General features: G+C 52.8%; 1 long non-coding RNA gene across 6 annotated transcripts; it reads left to right on the top strand.

The window, feature by feature from the left end:
- The first annotated feature begins 1,050 nt into the window (after nt 1-1,050).
- Nucleotides 1,051-11,207, top strand: LOC144324361 (uncharacterized). Of its 6 annotated transcripts, XR_013389917.1 has the most exons (6): nt 1,051-2,046; nt 2,346-2,552; nt 2,694-3,670; nt 8,924-9,624; nt 10,133-10,524; nt 10,746-11,207. It is a non-coding gene; the product is annotated as an uncharacterized LOC144324361 (long non-coding RNA). The 6 variants fall into 6 exon arrangements; XR_013389919.1 differs by having other exon boundaries at nt 1,051-2,552; nt 10,133-10,371; XR_013389918.1 differs by having other exon boundaries at nt 1,051-2,552; nt 10,133-10,401.
- Nucleotides 11,208-19,984: the final 8,777 nt, after the last annotated feature.

The following is a 19,984-nucleotide window of genomic DNA, read 5'->3' as shown; positions in this document are numbered from 1 at the left end:
TTGGAGGAAGGTGAGATGGGGGCGGGAGGTCCAAGGATGGTGCCCCCAGAAGGCTGGAGCAGACAGAGCTGTCGGGGGCCCGTGCCGCTGCCCCGGGACCGAAGTTCCCCTCCAGGGCCCATGGGAAGTATGTGGTCAGCTGATCCCTTCACTGGTTTTTTTTGCTTGTTTGTTTTTCTTAATTTTTTTTTTAAGATTTTATGCATTTATCTGACAGAGACAGCGCGAGTGGTGGGAGGGCAGAGGGAGAGGAAGACCAGCAGGGCCCGCAGAGCAGGGAGCCCGACCCGGGGCTGCGACCCAGGACCCCGGATCGTGCCCTGAGCCGACGGCAGCCGCAGCCCCGGGCCACCCGGCGCCCCGTCCCTTACCTGTTAAGCCAAAGGGAAAACACTGTCGTGGCGGGAGAGGGCGTGGCAGGCTCCAGAGGGAAGGAAGGAAAAACCCGCTATGGATCCACCGTTTGTTTATTCAACATTTATTGAGTCCCACGTGCAGGCGGCGAGCGAGGCCCCGAGGATCCGGAAACGGACACGGCGCTCGGGAGCCGTCCCTCGGGCAGGTTCACGGTCCGGGTGGAGGGGGGGGGGCAGGGAGGGCGCACGTGCTACGGGGAAGTTAGAGCAAAGGGTGGGAGTCGGAGGTGTGCTGAGGTGTTTAACTCCCAATTTTTTTTAAAGATTTTATTTATTCCTGAGAGACCCAGAGAGGGAGGCCTAGACCCAGGCCGAGAGAGAAGCAGGCTCCCTGCAGGGAGCCCGACGCGGGACTCGATCCCGGGACCCCCGGGTCACTGGGCCGAGGGCAGACGCTCCACCGCTGAGCCCCCGGGCGCCCCCATCCTCCCAATTTTAGATGAATTACGGGCACCGTAACCTAGAGGCGCAAGGACAGAGTTTGGTCTTTTTCTGTGGCTTGGGGTTGGCCGGTTACGGCCCAGGAGAGTTGGCCTGTGAACAGGCCTCGTGGCCGGGAAGACCAAGCCGAGGCTGGAGCGTCCTCCTGCGAGGGTGGGGGGGGTGTAGGGGGGCTGGGGGGGGTAGGGGGGGCCAGGCCGGGACGGAAGAGGGGAGGCCGGGCCTCTGGTGCCGTAGGAGGTCGCTGGGCTGCAGGCCTACGAGGCCCACCTGAGCTCGGCGTCTGGGCCAGACGCTCGGGGCTGCCAAGGTCACCGCGGTCACCGCACTGCCTGGCGCCCGAGGGGGCTGGCGTCCCCTGACGGGGTGCGGGCCCTGGGGTGCAGGGGGAAGCGTGGCGGCTGGGACAGCACAGGCGCCGGGCACAGGGGCGCCTGCAGCGCGGAGCCTGTCCCCGATCGTCTCCCTGGGGCCTGGTGACCCGCGCTCGGGATCTGCCTGCCGGTTCGCTCCCCCGTGGTGGCAGTGCCGAGCCCGAGCCTGCCCTTTGTCACAGGCTGGGTGCCGGCCCGTGGGGCCCGGGGCGCAGGGGCCACCTGCACACCTACCTTGCCGTCCTCTGCAAGCGCTCGACGCTCTGACGCTCTCCTCGAGGCTGCGGCCGGCGGTTTGCACCTGTCCATGGTCTTCTGTTTGGTTAAAGACCCTGTGTTAGGGCCAGGATGTCCCAACGGGCGACTGAGCAGGGAGGCTCCTCCTTCCCGGGGGACTCCGGCGGCCCCGGGGTGCAGCAGCCTCTTCTGCCCGACAGGCCGCGTGCTCAGCGCCCTGCCCCGCCGGCCACCGTCCCCTGATACACTCGCGGAATGGCCCCGCTGACCCCGTGCACGCGTGGAGGGGCGGCCGGCAGGCTCCGTGCTAGCAGACTCAACATGCCCAGCGGCGGAGTTGGGGCCCAGCCCCCCGTGTGCTGCGGTTCTGGCACCTGGACCCCCGCCAGGCTCAGCGTCGCCGGGAGTGACTTGCTCTCAGGCTCCCGCGTGACTTAAGCAGAGCGTGTCGTGGAGCACACGGGCCTGCGTGCACCTCCCGTTGCCTGCACGTTAGCAAGAGAATCGTAGCCGATGAGAGCTGGGAACTGAAAGCTAGCACAGCGCGGGGGCTGAGCGAACGCCCTGGAAGGTCTTAGGTGGGTCTCATCACCTACAGCTCGACCCCTGGCTGCTGCGATATTTGCAACACAAAAGCGATTTCCCCAGAACTTTAAAAAAAAGGGGGGGGAGAGACAGGGAGAGACTGTAAATCTTACTTCTGACTCACAGCCACGAAACAGTCCCCAACTCAGTGGTGCAGCTGAGACCTTGCAAGTGGATTTAAAGAATAAAACTAATGAGGCCAGACACGTTTATGAGCTGTCCGCGCCCGACCGGGGTTATGGGAGGCTGGTGGCAGGCGCTAGGCTGCCGCGGCTTTCTGTCCCCCGCGCAGGGCCCCCTCGGCCACGGATGCGTGGCGGTGCCGACGACAGCCAGGGAATGACTGAACCGGGTCGTCCCGGCCCCCCCCCCCCCCTGCGCTTCAGGCTCCAGCGCGGAGCTGCCCGTGGGATCCGGGGCCAGAGCAGGTCTTTCCTGAGAGCGTCCCCCGGGTGATCGGCTAGACAAAGGGAACCAAGGGGGTGTGCCTTTAAACCGGGTACGTCTACTCTGCTGAATTTTACACGTGGCATGTGCTACTTTGGGTGGGGAGTTGTACAAAATTACCTCTAATTTGAGGTTTGTAGGTTCAGGAAAATACAGAATTTTTTTTCTTTTTCTTTTTTTTTTTTTTTTAAAGGCACCGAGATGAGCCCCGCAGGGCGAGCTGGCGAGAACTCAGACCGTGGTCCTTGCCTGTGGGGATGACACAGGCCAAAGGAGAGAAGGAAAACAAGGCCGCCAGCTCGGCTAAAGCATTTTGCAAAGTTTAGCAGAGCTTTCCAGGTTTTTCTGGAAAAAGGAGGAAAGGAAGTAAAGGGCAACAAGAGGATTGATTAGCAGCTGGCTTCAGAAATGCTGACAAGTGGATTTGCCTGGTTTTATTTTTCTAAGTCAGGGATGAGGAAAGAGTGCGGTTGGCCTGGTGCTGCTGGCCGGGAGGCAGGCCCCGATCTGGGCGCCGAAGCCGTCCTCGGACCTGCTGGGGGGCCGCTCAGTGAAGAGGGCGCGCAGACTCCCCGCAGGGCGTCCGAGGGTCTGGGAGAAGAGAGAGCACAGGAGCCTCGCTCTACTTTGTTTTGCTTTCTCTTTTTTTAAGATTTTATTTATTTATTCATGAGAGACACAGAGAGAGGCAGAGACCCAGGCAGAGGGAGAAGCAGGCTCCACGCAGGGAGCCTGACGCGGGACTTGATCCCGGGACCCCGGGGTCAGGCTCTGGGCTGAAGGCGGCGCTAATCCGCTGAGCCACCCGGGCTGCCCTATTTTGCTTTTTTTTTTAATTTTTTTTAATTTTTTTAAATTTTTATTTATTTATGATAGTCACAGAGAGAGAGAGAGGCAGAGACACAGGCAGAGGGAGAAGCAGGCTCCATGCACCGGGAGCCTGACGTGGGATTCGATCCCGGGTCTCCAGGATCGCGCCCTGGGCCAAAGGCAGGCGCCAAACCGCTGCGCCACCCAGGGATCCCCTATTTTGCTTTTATATGTGTTTACTTCTTGAACAGGTTAATTCATCTACATGACTCAAAACTGAAAAAATGTGAAGAGGTATAGAATGAAGAGTCTCTGCCCGGTTCCTATGCCCGGTCTGCCCATTGCTCCCGCCTCAAATGGGTGAGCCTGTGTTTAGGTTTTTGTTTATCCTTCTAATGTTTGTACGTATATACAAGCTAAAACAAAGACATATTTCTCTTTATTCCATTTTAACTTTAAGGTACCGTATCCTACACATCTTCTACACCTTCTTGGGGTCGCCCGCACACACACACACACTAAACACTATATTTTTGAAACTTTGCCTTATCAGTAATATAGAGAGCACTGTCCTTTTTATTTTTATGGCTACACACTTTTACAGTGTATGGTTATGCCATAATTTAACTGGTTCCCACTGAGGGATACTGAGGTTATTTCAAATTACAAATTAGGGCACTTTTTTTTAAAGATTTTATTTATTAATGAGACACGCAGAGAGACAGAGGCAGAGGGAGAAGCAGGCTCCACGCAGGGAGCCCGACGTGGGACTTGATCCCGGGTCTCCAGGATCACGCCCTGTGGGCTCCCAGGGCATGGATTTTAAAGACAGGTGTGGGGCAGCCCTGGTGGCGCAGTGGTTTAGCACCGCCTGCAGCCTCAGGTGTAAAAAAAAGTCCCACATCCCTGCGTGGAGCTTGCTTCTCCCTCTGCCTGTGTCTCTGCCTCTTTCCATCTGTCTCTCATGAATAAATAAATACATCTTTAAAAATTTTTCAAAAAATAAATAAATACTTTTTTTAGGGACACCTGGGTGGCTCAGCGGTTAAGCACCTGCCTTTAGCTCAGGTCGTGACCCCGGGGCCGGGATGGAGCCTTGCATCCAGCTCCTTGCTCAGCGGGGAGCCTGCTTCACCCTCTGCCTCTGCCTGCGGCTCTCCCTGCTTGTGCTCTCTCTCTTTGTCAAATAAATAAAATATTTAAAAAATAAATACATAAATACTTTTTCTTGAATCAGTGCATTTTTGTTGTTTTTAGAAGTCCAGATAAATAAAAAGAAAAATATAAATTGGTTATGATCTTAACCACTCAAAAAAATTACTCTAAGTTTTGGCCTGTGTCTTTCTAGTTACTTCTTTGAAAGATTTTATTTCTTTAGTTATTTGAGAGAGTGGGGGTGCAGAGAGAGAGAGGCCATGGGGCAGCGAGGGAGCGCAGAGGGAGAAGCAGACTCCTTGCCGAGTGGGGAGCCCAGGACCCGGAGATCATGACCTGAGCAGAAGTCAGATGCTTAATGGACTGAGCCGCCAGCCGCCCCGACTGTTCCATTTACGAACTGTGTATTATTGGCATCTGGAAAACCTATCATTTTGTGCATATTTATTTTGCAGCTATTTTGTAATTATAATATACATGTTATGAATTTGCTTGTTACCTCTCATGTTGTTTGCAGAAAATCATCTTGTGCTTTTAGGTGAAGTAGCATACCATCCACAGATACTGGTACTTTTGTTTTCTTCCAGATAATCTAGAGCTCTCATTTCTCTTTCTTGTCTTACGTAGCTAAAATTCCTAGAACAATGTTTTATTTATTTATTTATTTATTTTTAACTAGGCTCTTATGCCTAGCATGGAGCCCACCGATGTTTTAAAATAGTGAGCATTCAGGGCAGCCCCAGGTGGCTCAGTGGGTTAGTGCCACCTTCAGCCCAGGGCCTGATCCTGGGGTCCTGGGACGGAGTCCCCCATCCGGCTCCCTGCATGGAGCCTGCTTCTCCCTCTGCCTGTGTGTCTCTGCCTCTCGTTCTCTGTCTCTCATGAATTCGTAAACAAAATCTTAAAAAATAATAAAAAATAAAAATAGTAAAAAAAAAAAAATAGTGAGCATTCTGGGGCACCTGGCTGGCTCAGTTGGTAGAGCATGTAGCTCTTGATCTGGGGCAGGGGGCGGTATAAGTTCAAGGCCTATGTTGGGTGTGGAGAGTACCTAAAAATAAAATACTAAACAATAAATAAATGAAATAGTGAGCATTCTTCCTTTGTTCTAGACTTGACTTCAAAGGACTAGCTCTAGAGTTACTCCATTAAGTGTAATCAGGCTATCAGTCTGCAAACTTTTCCAACAAGAAATTATGTGATTTTCTAACCTTAAAAAAAAGTTTGAGGATGCCTGGGTGGCTCTGCCGTTTAAGCATCTGACTCTTGATTTCAGCTTAGACCATGATCTCAGGGTCATGAGATCAAGCCCCACCTCCGTGCAGAGTCAGCTTGAGATTTTCTTTCCCTCTCCCTTGGCCTCTCACTCCCCTACAGAAAAAAATAAAAGAGGTTTTCTATCAATTGCCTTTGATTCTACATTTGAAATTAGATCACTGCTTTAAAAAATAAAACAATTAATTCACTCTTTCCTGCTTTATTTTTGCCCTGCGTACTGCCCTGATATTTTTTAGGGCTTAGACCCAAGCAAGACAGGTCCCTACTCTGGAACTTGTATTTTACAGGGCTCCACATATCACAAACATATAAAATAATAATAATTCTCAGCAGATGTATTAGTTTCCTATTGCTGCTGTAACCATAAATTTAGTGGCTTAAAAGAACACAGATGTATTATCTGACAGTTCTGGAGACCAGAAGTCTAAAAATCAAGGTGTCAGCAGGTCTGCATTCCTTCTGGAAGTCCGGGGGAGAACCTGCTTCCTTGCCTTTTCCAGCTCCTCGGGGCCACTTGTATTCCTTAGCCCCATCCTCCGTCTTCAAAGCCAGTGACATAGCAGCTTCCAGTCACTTTTTCTCTCTCCAGCCTTCTTCCCTTCCTCGTCAGCCCCTTGTGATTACATTGGGCCCACACGGATATTCTCTTTTTTTAATTTATTTCTGATAGTCATACAGAGAGAGAGAGAGAGAGGCAGAGACACAGGCAGAAGGAGAAGCAGGCTCCATGCAGGGAGCCGGACGTGGGATTCGATCCCGGGTCTCCAGGATCACGCCCTGGGCCAAAGGCAGGCGCCAAACCGCTGCGCCACCCAGGGATCCCCGGATATTCTCTTTTAAAGATCCTAATCACAGGGCACCTGCGTGGCTCAGCGGTTGAGAGCATCTGCCTTCGGCTCACGGCGTGACCCTGGGGTCCCGGGGTCGAGTCCCGAATCGGGCTCCCTGCTTCTCCCTCTGCTTGTGTCTCTGTCTCTCATGAATAAATAAATACGATGTTTTAAAATAAATAAAGATCCTTAATCCCACCTGCAAAGTCACTTTTGCTCTAGAAGGTAACATAGTCACAGGTCCTGGGGATTAGGAGATCCCGTCTCTGGGGGACTCTTTTCAGCATACCATAGCAGAGACATGACAAACCCTTCTTTTTTAAAAAAAGATTTTATTTATTTATTCATGAGAGACACAGAGAGAGAGGCCGAGACAGAGATCCCACGCAGTCAGCTCCCCTCGAGTGGGTCCGACTGGCCCCACGCCCCCTGGCTCAAGACCCGGGTTATGGGGGATCTCTGGGTGGCTCAATGGTTTGGCACCTGCCTTCGGCCCAGGGTATGACCCTGGAGACCCAGGATCGAGTCCCACGTCGGGCTCCCTGCATGGAGCCTGCTTCTCCCTCTGCCTGTGTCTCTGCCCCTCTCTCTCTCCCTCTCTCTCTGTATGTCTCTCATGAATAAATAAATAAAATCTTTAAAAAAAAAAAAGACCCGGGTTATTAGCACTGAGGACCGATCAGCTCCGTGGCTCCGGGGACAGTGCTCTGCTGTCCCGTTGCCCCCACCCCCGTCCCGCAGCCGCTGTGCGGGCATCCTTGCCTCGGGTGCAGGGAGCAGGAGCCCAGCACCTAGGTCACCCTGACTGTTCCCCCATGGGACCAAGCTTCCTAGACTGGGAAATGGACGGTCTCAGCGTGGCACACGGCACCTGCTAGGGTCTACACCTGCCGCCCAGGTGTCCCCGTACCTAAGGGCACAGCAATAAATAGCAAATTGAAAACCCTGAGACTGAGACATTGCAGAAGAAAAGGAAAAGCCACTTCCCTTGTTTTATGAAAAAGGGGCCCCACGTTTCCATTCACTGTGCTGGCAGGTAGGGCCTTCTCGAAGGAGTTAGCCAGAGCTCTAAGAATAATCCGGGAGGGTTATGGCTCCAGGGAGAATGGGCGTTAGGCCTGCCTAGATCTGCAACAATGTTGGGGCTACTTGAAGCCATGAGAAATGTCAACACTAGTGGCGAGGGACGATTAGCAAAGCAAATACAGGTGACTGCACCTGTGATAAGAACGATCAGAGCTGCTGGTGCGAGTCGCAGCCCAGCCGCATCTGGGAGGGGAAACGGGGGCGAGGCTGCCCGGCTGGTGCCCCTGCGGCTGGAGCTCAGCCTGTGCACCCCGATCCTCTGCAACCCCGTCCGTCAGAACCCCAGGATATCTGGATTTGAGGAGATCTGACCCCTTCACGCTTCCTTCAGTATTAGATGCAACAAAAATTTGGTTGTTGGCAATTTACTACTCAGCAACGGTCTTCGGTTTATTTTCACTCAATTCTTAGGAGAGTTGAACTTCAAATGGGCCTTTAGGGAAAAAATCACTTCAGATGCTTGTCTTTTTTGAATTTCCCATTCGTATTCCTCATTTTATTTATTTGCAAGCACTTCCTGCACATCAAAAATAACACCGCGTTAGTCCTGTGTGTCGCAGATAGGGTTTCCCAGTTTGCCCATTGTCTTTTACTTTTGTCCCTCGGCGACGTCTGCAAGCCACATCATCTGATGGAAACGAATGAGGTCATAGTAACAGTGATACCGAAATCTCATCTCACATTAATAATCACCTTATTTACCACTAATAATGATCGCATGTGGTGAATGTGTCGCAAACGCTTCGGTGCCGTCGACCCTCGCAGCCTACAGGGGGCCGCTGCCGTCAGTACCATTAAGCGAAGGAACAGGTGAGAGACCCACACAGCCTAGAAAGGAATTGAATATGGGTCTTATTTATTTAAAGGTTTTATTTATTTGAGAGACAGACGTAGTGACAGACGCAGCGAGCACAAGGACGAGAGGGTGAAGCAGGCTCCCCACTGAGCGGGGAGCCCAACTCGGGGCTCAGGGGCCCCCCATCCTGAGCTGAAGGCAGACACTTAACCAACTGAGCCCCCCAGGCGCCCTGGAATATGGGTCTTGATCCCAAACCTGACGCCCGTGTGCCGTGTTCCAACACCGTAGCCCTAAATGGCTGTTGCGCATTCGCATGTGGCTAGCCTGGTGGAAAGACCAGGTCTGAAGGAAAGGGTGGGAGAGAGAGATCATCGATTTTAACTGGATTACATGTTGAAACAGTATTTTTGATAAATTCGCTAAACATTTTCGTGTTCATTTTCATTTTTTATTTTTTTCATGTAGCTAGTAGAACACCAAACACCAACCGGGACAGTTCTCCCCACTTTCCAGCCCTGCAGTTCTCTACGTGGGTGAAGGCAGGCTTTGTGGTCCTTTGAGTCTTTCATGATTGTCGTTGTTTCCTTTAAATTTGTTGTTAAACTAAAACCTGCAGTTTGGGGGTTTTGTCTTTTTTTCTTTTTTTGCACGACCTAAAATCATCCCAGCACCTCGCTCACTTGAACATTCTCAGTTCCCTTCCGTCTTTCTCACTTGAGCAGGTTTTACCACCTGGAAATGCACATCTGGTAACTGGCTGTTCTCGGGGCCAGGGCCCGGCCAGCGCCCCCAACCTCCTAAAGGGGGAACCCGGCCTTTGCAAATACGACGGTGATGCCCCCAAATTCACAGAAAGTGCAGTGGCGGTTGCCAGGGCCTGGGGCAGTTAGCTCAGGGGGGACACGGTTTGGGTGTGGCTGTGGGAAGCCTTGCGGGGCGGCGGGGCCGACAGTGGCCGAGGTTGCAGCGCCGCGTGCAGGTACTTAGTGCCGATGAGCTGCGCCCTTGGGTGTGGTGACCCGGGAGGTGCGGGCGCGGTTCACCTGCAGTAGACGGCGGAGGCGGAGGAGCCTGCAGACGCGATGCTCAGCCCTGTAGGCCGAGGAAGGACAACCGGGGGATCCCAGCTCCAGGGGACAATCGGGGCAACTTCGTAGGGGTCGGAGGTAGATGGGGGGGCGACCCGCTGCGGGGGGGGCGCGGGGCCGGGGGGCGGGGGGCGGGGTCCCCGACCTGGGCAGGTGGGCCCGAGCCCCCGCACCGAGCCGCCGCCGCCCGGAGCTGCGCCCCCGCCCTCCCCCTGCCCTCCCCCGCCCCTCCCCCCTCCCCCCGCCCGCGCCGGGTCCTATTGTTCTCCCGCCCGCGTCTCGCTGTCGCCGCCCGGACCCGGGCCCCGCGGGCGCGACCCACGGCGAGGACGGGCGCCCCCGACCACCCGGCGTCGCGGCCCGGGCCTGCGTGGCTGTGGCCCCCCTGCCCTGCGCCGACCCCCGCCCGCACCCCGCCCCCTCCGCCCCGCCCCCGCCCCCTCGGTTCCACCTGCCGAGCTGCTCCGGGAAGCGCCCCCCCCCGTGTCGCTCCCCCACGGTCTCCCTTGCACGCGGACGATGCGGGCGCAGGGAGGGGGCGGCCCCCAGGGCACCACCGACCCACTGGGGGGTCTTTCCGGGACAGGTGTGCGGCGGGCGCAGAACCGCGGATCCACCTGCTTCGCCGCCCCCCACGGTCCCCCCAAATACCCCCCCCCCCGGCTCTGCGGGCCTCGGTGGTCACCTTGCCGCAGTGGCCTCCCGGCGGACCCCGCGGACCCCCGCCTGCTGACCCCACACCCCGAGCAGAGCCCCGCGAGGACCTGGGCCGTGGTTTCGGATGCAGTCGGCTGTGTGGAGGGAGCGCTGCGCCCGGTGGCCCAGGTGGGGCAGCATCAGGCCCCCGTGACCCAGGTGGGGTCAGCATCAGGCCCCCGTGACCCAGGTCAGGACAACATCAGGCCCTCCTGACCCAGGTAGGGCAGCATCAGGCCCCCGTGACCCAGGTGGGGTCAGCATCAGGCCCCCCTGACCCAGGTAGGGCAGCATCAGGACCCCGTGACCCAGGCCACAGCATCATCAGGCCCCCGTGACCCAGGCCACAGCAGCATCAGGCCCCCATGACCCAGGTGGGGTCAACATCCGGCCCCCGTGACCCAGGCCAGGGCAGCATCAGGACCCCGTGACCCAGGCCACAGCAGCATCAGGCCCCCATGACCCAGGCCGCGGCAGCATCAGGCCCCCACCCTTTCTTGCAGATCACCATGTCCGTCTACACCGTGGCAGCTCTCCCAGGTCCTTGGGGCTGCAGCCAGGACAGCACCACTGCCTGTTCCGCCCTTGCCCCTTGGCCCTCTCCCAGCCTGCCCACCGCCACCCTTCCCGCTCACGGTGCACAGACAGTCCCGCTCCTGGGGGTCCACATCTGACCTGACTTCATTTTTCTTGAAAAGCGTTGAGCTGCTCACCCCAGTGACATCAGCTCGCTTCCCCACTGGGCCTCGAAGCCAGTTCCCTGCCTCCCCGGCCCCAGGCCTCGCCCCCTCCCAGACCCCAGCAGGGGACAGGCACACTGGAGGGCCACTGCCTAAGGCCCAGGACCTGTGCCCAAGTCCCAGCTCTGACACCAAATAATTGTGTTACCTTGGACATGTCGCACAGCCTTCCTCAGCCCCAATTTCCCCAAATGTAAAATGGGAATAAGAACCTACTTTATCACATGCTGTGTTGCTTAGATAATGTGTGAGAAAGCGCGTTGTGGGCTGTAAGGCTGTCTCCTGCTGTAGATCCAAATAAGAAAGATAAATGTTACTCAGATGCTGGAGACAGTGATTGCCTTTCCAAAGCAAAATTAAAAAAAAAAAAAAAAATATATATATATATATATATATATATGTATGTATATAAAACGAGTTTTTCCTCTTAGCTGCAGTGTCAGCTGCATTAGAATTAGACTGGAAAAAAAAAGAATTAGACTGGATTCTAATCCATTAGACTGGATTCTAATTATTCCTTTTGGATCAGTTACCAGGTAATATTACAGGTAGTAGTGAAAGAACTCACAATCCCACCTGATCCTGGAGTCCGGGATCGAGTCCCGTGTCGGGCTCCCTGCATGGAGCCTGCTTCTCCCTCTGCCTGTGACTCTGCCTCTCTCTCTATATATATATCTCTCATTAATAAATAAAATCTTAAAAATAAATAAAATTCTTAAAAAAGAAAAAAAAAAAAGGAACTCACAATCCCAAGATCAAGAGTCACATGCTCCACTGACCCAGCCAGCCTGGCGTCCCTATAACATAAAAGGTTTTTTGTTGTTTTTCTTTTTTTTTTTTTAAGCTGCATGCTCAGTAGTGTATGTGCAGAGAGATGTGAGAGGGGAAGGGACTTTTCCAGCGCTCTTCATAGCTTGTTATTAGGCCTGCACACAGGGCACCTGGGGCCAGAGAACTCGGGACACATTCCAGGGCCTGACTCTTACACAAATAGCTCGGCCCTTGCGTCCCGAGAGTAGGGGATTCAGGACGGAGGAACCAGAAGGTTGGTGCCTCCGGGGAGCCGCAGCCTGCCCCAGATCCGGGTCTGCCTCCATGTCCCTGTGGCCTCATGTTCCAAGGTTTTCTGCACCATTTCTCCCACCTGGACTTGGGCTTTAGAGAACGAGAGCCTCCAGGGCCTGCGTGGACGAGTCCCAGGCGGCTTAGAGGAAGGCCCGCCCGCCCGCCGGCAAGAGGCTCCGGGCACAGACACAGGAACTAAGCGCCCAGATGAGGGGCCTGGGCCACGGAGGGGGCACGATGAGCCACCGCGGAGCTGGGAAGCTGCGGGGCTGCGGAGGGCAGCGCGAGGGCTGGCCGGGGCCCTGCTGAGAGTCCGGGCTTGCGCGCTGCTCTCCGCCCAGTACCTGCCGGTTCACATCCCAGGTTCAGACCCGCGGCCCCGAGGTCAGGAGCCCCGCGGTCCGCCCCCTGCGCAGCCGGGCGCCTCGTGCCTGCGGAGCTGCAGCAAGTCCCGTGGACCGTCCGCGGGTGGGAGGCGCTTGGAATGAGGGGGGTCCGGTGCCCGCACACCACCAGCACCCGGCCCATCAGCAGGCCCACCTGTTTACGTAGAATACATCCGGCGTCTGACCCCCTCTTGCCACCTCCTCGGCTGTCATTCCGGTCCCAGCCACTGCCTTCTACCTGGATTTTTTTTTTAAGATTTTATTTATTTATTCATGAGAGACACACACATACAGAGAGGCAGAGACACAGGCAGAGGGAGAAGCAGGCTCCATGCAGGGAGCCCGACGTGGGACTCAATCCCGGGACTCCAGGATGGTGCCCTGGGCCAAAGGCAGGTGCTCAACCGCTGAGCCCCCCAGGTGTCCCTTTGTGTGCGTGTGGGATTTGGTTTATTTGAGAGCGAGCAGCAGGGGCGGAGCAGAGGGAGAGGGAGAGAGAATTTCCAGCCGACTCCATGCTGAGTGCAGAGCCTGATGCACGGCTCGATCCCCGGACCCATGAGATCATGACCTGAGCCCAAACCACAAGAGTCGAATGCTCAAGCACCTGAGCCCCCCGGGGAGCCTGTGCCTGGATTATGGCTGCAGCCTCCCGCCTCGCCCCCAGCTTCTGTCTTCAGGCCCTACACCGACTCTCAAGTCCCTTCTCTACACTGCACTTCCCAGAGTGATCCTTTAAAAGCATAAATTAGGTCACATCTCTTCTCTACCCCAAATCCCCCCGTGGCTCCCCATCCTGATCAGCGTAAAAGGCAAATCCTTAGAGTGGTCCCAATGCCCTGCGTGACCTGATGTCCTTGACCCTGCCCCTGCTCTCCCAGGCTCACCAGACTGCAACCGTACTGCCACTCTGCTGCTCCTCAAACACACCAAGCATGTAGCTGCCTCAGGGCCTTTGCTCTTGATGTCCCTCCACCCTCCGCCCTTGGCAGTCCTCACTTTTCCTTCCGGTCTTTGAGAAATGACCACTCGTCAGAGGGGTCTTTCCTGACAGCCCTAAATAAACCTGCACAGTTCCCCTATGTCCCACATTCGCTGTACCCTCTTACCTGCTTTACTTCTCCCCAGGACCCTTCTCCCCACCACCCGTATCTGTCATCCTGGGCCCCTCCTGCCAGATTTAAAACCTCACAAAATCTCTCTTGAAAACAGCTTTTCCAGGTCTGTCTCAACCTGTCTGTGCATATTCACCAGTCCCATTGCCTGCCCTTCCCCCCCAGCCCGCGTCCCCCAAACCCCTCCATCTCCGGCCGCTCCCCACGAGCTCCCCAGGAGCCCCGCTCAGGCCAGGCCGGACTTTGCCGGCTGCCCGGGCTGCCCTGCTCGTTTATCCCTCATGCTTCTTGCACAAAGGAGGTCGCAAGGTCCCTGGTGTCGGGCAGTTGCGATGGTTCCCAAGTGTTTACTGTTGCAGGCGCCCGGGCGTGCCCACGGCAGCTTCCTTCAGATAAGTTATTTGAAGAGGAACTACTGAGCCAAAGGGTGTGTGATTTTCTAGGCTCCCGATGAGTGTTGCCAACTTTTCCTCCTGTTTATCTAATTATAGTCCCCTCAGCTAGTGTGTGATGCCCTTTGTCTTTTTTTACATCCTTAGCAAAACTGGGGATTTAAAAAACACTGGGAGGTGAAAAAGTTACATCTTGTCTTAATTGACATCGGTGAAGTTGGACATTTTTTTTTGTTTCCCTCTTTTGTTAATTCATAATTAATTTCCCTTTAAAAAATGTTTTCCTCTGTCCTTTTCTATCGGGATGTTAGGTTTTTTCTCCTGATTTATAATCCTTATTTTTATATTAAGAGTATTTATGGGGGGCACCTGGGTAGCTCAGTCGGTTGGGCATCCGACTCTTGATCTTGGCTCAGGTCATGATCTCGGGGTCCAAGAGATCGTGCTCTGTGCTCAGTGGGGAGTCTGCTTGAGATTCTCTCTGTCTCCCTCTGCCCCTCCCTTGCAAAAAAAGAATATTTATGGGACACCTGGCTGGTTCAGCTGGTGGCACATGCAGCTCTTGATCTTGGGCTTGGGAGTGTGAGCCCCATGTTGGGTGTAGAAATAACTTAAAAAAATAATGATTAAAAAAATAATAAAATAATGAAAAACCAAATTCACTATTTGAAATGTCTGTGGGGGGATCCCTGGGTGGCGCAGCGGTTTGGCGCCTGCCTTTGGCCCAGGGCGCGATCCTGGAGACCCGGGATCGAATCCCACATCAGGCTCCTGGTGCATGGAGCCTGCTTCTCCCTCTGCCTAGTCTCTGCCTCTCTCTCTCTCTCTCTCTCTCTCTCTGTGACTATCATAAATAAAAAATAAATAAAAAAAAAAAGAAATGTCTGTGGGAGTATTTTTTTTCCAGTTTGTTTCTTACCTTTCAATTCTGTTTTGCAGGTTCTAGCATAGAAAATTTAGAAATAGGGAAGACTGGGTAGCTCAGTTGTTTAAGCATTTGACTCAGTTTCAGCTCAGGTTGTGATCTCGGGGTCCTGGGATCGATCCCCACATGGGGCTCAGCATGCGCCCCCCCTCAGCCCTTTCCTCTGCTTATGTGCATGCTTCCTTGCTCACTCTTTTTCTAAAATAAATAAATGAATAACTAAAATATTTTTTAAAAAATTAGAAATATTTATAGGTTTCTCAATCTTTTCCTCTGTAGCTTTTGGTTTTGGTTTCATGCTTCTAGGTGGCAAGTTTTAAATAGCCCTCATGATATTCCCTGACAGCTGAGACCTTGTTTTAACTGGAGAGGATTATAAACCTAGACATTCCAGCTCTCAATCCACCTATCAGTGGCTTCCAAACTTTTTTCCTGTGATTTGTAGTAAAAAATACAGTTTATGTTGCAAACACATTACACACAAAAAATATTTATTTTAAAGAATTATTTTTAAATGTTTTATGAAATGTTACCTTAACTATGTGAAATAGTCTGATATTTCCTGTTTGATTAATTCTATTTTATTTTTAAAAATATTTTATTTATTTATTTATTCATGAGAGACACACACAGAGAGAGGTAGAGACACAGGCAGAGAGAGAAGCAGGCTCCATGCAGGGGGCCCAATGTGGGACTCAATCCCAGTACAAAGGCAGATGCTGAACCACTGAGCCACCTGGGCATCCCTCTATTTTATTTAATAAAAAGAAAGAAAGAAAGTATTGGAGCACTTGGGTGGCTCAGTGGGTTAAGCAGCTCCCTTTGGCTCAGGTCACAATCCCAGGGTCCTGGGGTCTAGCCCCACACGGGGCTCCCTGCTCAGCTTCTCCTTCTCCCTCTGCCCCTCCCCTTGCTTGTGTTCTTTTGCTCACTCACTCTCTTTCAAATAAATGAATGAAATCTTAAAAAGTAAAAAAATAAAATAAATAAAGTGTTGATCTTGACCCAGTAAATTGATTTAACAACACATTAATGGGAATCTTTTTTTTTTTTAAGATTTATTTATTTATTTATGATAGACATAGAGAGAAGAGAGAAAGAGAGAGGCAGAGACACAGGAAGAGGGAGAAGCAGGCTCCATGCCGAGAGCCCAACGCGGGACTCGATCCCGGGACTCCAGGATTGTGCCCTGGGCCAAAGGCAGGCGCTAAACCGCTGAGCCACCCAGGGATCCCCATTAATGGGAATCTTGACTCAGAGTTAGCAAAACACAGATCCAAACTGTGAAGAGGCTGATTTTCTCTCTCCTCAAATTGTGGCCACTCCGATGCCCCTTGCGTTCATCTCCTCCTCTGGGGGGGTGACGGAGAGGCCCATGTCAAGCAGAGAGGAACATCGAGGACCCACGGATCAGCACTGAGGTTGAACTAAGCTCTGATTGACATCTCACAGGCAAAAGCAAAAACTCTGGTTTGGGGTTTCAATCCTGAGGTTTAGAATGAGATTCTTTCTAGTACCTTGGTCCCTGAATCCTTAGCCTAACTACACTCCACTCGATGTAGTCCTAGAAAACGCTTCTGGTCTACCGTGTAATCCGGGATTTGGCAACAAATGGTCAACTGGATCTGCTCCAGCTCAGCTGTTCTTGCAATTAGAGCCCAAGAAAAGAGTGACACAATTTTCTTGGGCAGAGAAGCTAATCCAGAGCATTTTTTGCAAGAGCATTTAGACTGTGTGGAGGAGCCAGCCCCTGCAGGTAAAGGTAGAAGGTCATTCAGTAATCTGCTCTGACAAGGCTGATAACATAAAGGGGAAAAAGACGCAATGAATCCGTTAGAAAGTCTTCATAAGAGGCATCAGCTTGGGATTTGGGTCAGAAGACTGGAAATCAAGTCCCCACTCTGTCTGGGATTTCCCAATATTCTGTTCTAGGTCAAGTCAGAACTTTTCCGTGCCTCAGTTTTCTTATCCATAAGTGGTTACAATAATAGCAGCTTCCTCGGGGATGCAGAGAAATGCGATTGAAATAGCGATGAGGTGTTATGCTATGGGGGTGGCTGCAGCTGTTGACCCCACGGGCCTGCCTGACTTTGAAATGCTGACTGGACTCCTGGCCAGGTAATTCGGTCAGTGATTTGTGCCTATAGCTGAACTTGAGTTAGAGCTAATGGTTCTAATAGCCTTAAATGAGTTTTAGAATTGAGGCCCGACACTTCTCGTTATTGCTTGTTGGGCCTGGCTGTGCACGGGCGAGTTTCTGTGCAATGAGCCTAAGTGCACAGTTAATGGAGCCAAATGAATGGCATACACTTTAATTCTTTTTTCTTTTTCTTTTCTTTTCTTTTTCTTTTTTTTTTTTTTTTAGTGTGGCCTCATGGGCTTCTTGAAGACTGAACACAGCCTGCCTACCAGGCAACTCTGAGCTTTCTAGATCGTATGCCTTCTTTTTCCCTGCTCCGAGCCGCCTTCTGACCCACTAAACACCCAAAGGTGACTTTGGAAGACAAGCTCCAGAGTAGCTATGTTGGTGCCAGTGAAGATGAGTTTTAAAGTTTTATGGGGCTACTGAGGTCGTAACTGCAGATATGCTGCCTAAGTTTGCAAACCTGGGTAACAGTGAAACCTCGAATGGAACAACATGGAAGGTTTTAGGCTGAATTTATAGCTCAAGACTTTTTTTTAAGGTTTTATTTATTTATTCATGAGAGACACAGAGAGAGAGAGAGAGGCAGAGACACAGGCAGAGGGAGAAGCAGGCTCCTCATCGATTCAGGACTCGATCCCGGGACCCTGGGGTCACACCCTGAGCCAAAGGCAGATGCTCAGCCACTGAGTCCCCCAAGCATCCTGCTCAGGACATTTCTACAGGGGCTCCTCGGGGTGACCAGGCTTTCCTGTTTCCTTCTCCCCTCCCCTGGAAAATTTCCCGCTGGGGACACACCTGAGGGGCAGCTTGGCCCCCTGGGGTCCCCCCTTCTCTGAGAAGAGCCAACACTTAAGATGAGCCCAGTGGCTTGTTGGGATCCAGGACCGCATTTCCCTGGGCAGAGCAAAGTGAGAAGGCTGGAGACACCTCGCCAGGCGGGCAAGCTAGACTCCGACCCCGTCCCCGGGGAACGTGAAACCTGAGCGGGGAGCCTGCCCTGGCAGGCGTGGCCGCATCACATGAGCCACCGCGCTCTGCACAGAAGGTGCCCAGCTGCCCGGCCCTGAGCTCCGCCTTTGGTTCGCCTCTCGGAGCCGCCGGGTCCTTCCAGTAAAGTCTCATTTGGATCAGGAGCCGCAATTGCTTCAGGAGGTCAAAACAAGAACAACGACCAAAAAAAAAGCAAAACCAAAACCAAACCCAGCTAAAGCAGGAAACCATCGTAAACACAGCACCCGAGGAGCGGAGGGCGCGGCGCGGGGGGAGGTGGACCTCGGCTGCCTTTCTGTTTTAGCTCTTTCCACACCCAGGGCAGTTTGGGGTTTTTGAAATTTTTTGTTTATTTATTCATGAGACACACAGAGAGGCAGACACCCAGGCAGAGGGAGAGGCAGGCTCCCTGCGGGGACCCGAGGCAGACGCTCAACCACGGAGCCACCGGGGCGCCCAGGGTAGTCTTGAATCCCGAGGCTTGAGCTAGCTGGTGGCATAAATTTAGCCATTACCTTTCCTGAGCCTTAATTTTCTTGACTATGAAATGTAGATCATCCATCTCATAAAATACATTCTTTAATTAGTCAAGGGACATTTATTGTGGTTACTCAGGGAGCACTTTTGTTTATTTCCTAGTCCTGGAAATGACAACTGTAACTAATGGAAATCGGTGATATTAGGGTACCTTAGGTATCACCGTATGTTAACATTTTATTAAACCAGGAATCCTCTCTTTCTCCCTCTTCCTTAAGAAAAAAGGGTTTTGGGATCCCTGGGTGGCGCAGCGGTTTGGCGCCTGCCTTTGGCCCAGGGCGCGATCCTGGAGACCCGGGATCGAGTCCCACGTCGGGCTCACGGTGCATGGAGCCTGCTTCTCCCTCTGCCTGTGTCTCTGCCTCTCTCTCTCTCTCTCTCTGTGTGACTATCAGAAAAGAAAAGAAAAGAAAAGAAAAGAAAAGAAAAGAAAAGAAAAGAAAAAAGAAAAGAATAAAGGGTTTTCAGGATCCCTGGCTGGCTTAGTGGTTGAGCCCCTGCCTTCTGTCCGGGGCATGACCCCGGGGTCCTGGGATCGAGTCCCGCATCGGGCTCCCCGCATAGAGCCTGCTTCTCCCTTTGCCTGTGTCTCTGCCTCTCTCTCTCTCTGTGACTATCAGAAAAGAAAAGAAAAGAAAAGAAAAGAAAAGAAAAGAAAAGAAAAGAAAAGAAAAGAAAAGAAAAAAAAAAAGAAAAAAAAGAAAAGAATAAAGGGTTTTCAGGATCCCTGGCTGGCTCAGCGGTTGAGCCCCTGCCTTCTGTCCGGGGCATGACCCCGGGGTCCTGGGATCGAGTCCCGCATTGGGCTCCCGGCATGGAGCCTGCTTCTCCCTCTGCCTGTGTCTCTGCCTCTCTCTATGTGTGTCTCTCATGAATAAATAAAATCTTTAAAAAAATAAAATAAAATAAATTTTAAAAATTGTGGTAAAATGCGCGTAACATGTAGCATCTTAACTGTATTTATGCGTGCAGTTTAGTGGCATTAACTCCGCTTGCACTGCGGTGCAGCTATAACTTGGTCTTTTAATGTGATCTAAAATACTCGTGTTGCAATTTCATCCGTGCGCCTTACTAAAACTTTGCTGGAAATGTTTACACGTCGCTAAAAATGAACAAAACCTTTAAAACTCTTTGTCAGACTGTTTATCTAAATGTTTCTGGAGTGGAAACTGTTAGTATGCCTGGGACTTAGTCCGAGCTGGGCCCGGCCCTCACCGGTGCCGAGCGGTGTGCAAGGTGACGGCTGGACACTAGTGCTGGAAGAGAGCTTAGGGATCATCCGATCCCAGGGCCTTACTGTGTGTGGTTGCCCGTTTCGCCGTCCTTGAGGCACCCGACCGTTCCTGAGCCCGTGTCCCAGGCCGGGGGTGGGAGCCGGAGGACAGACCCCGCCAGGGTGGCCAGCGCGTCCCTCCCGGTGCGGCCCCAGAGGGCAGCGAGCTCAGT

This window comes from Canis aureus, chromosome 11 (assembly GCF_053574225.1).
Source record: "Canis aureus isolate CA01 chromosome 11, VMU_Caureus_v.1.0, whole genome shotgun sequence".
NCBI lineage: Eukaryota > Metazoa > Chordata > Mammalia > Carnivora > Canidae > Canis > Canis aureus.
This window is presented reverse-complemented; position numbering and strand designations above follow the sequence as displayed.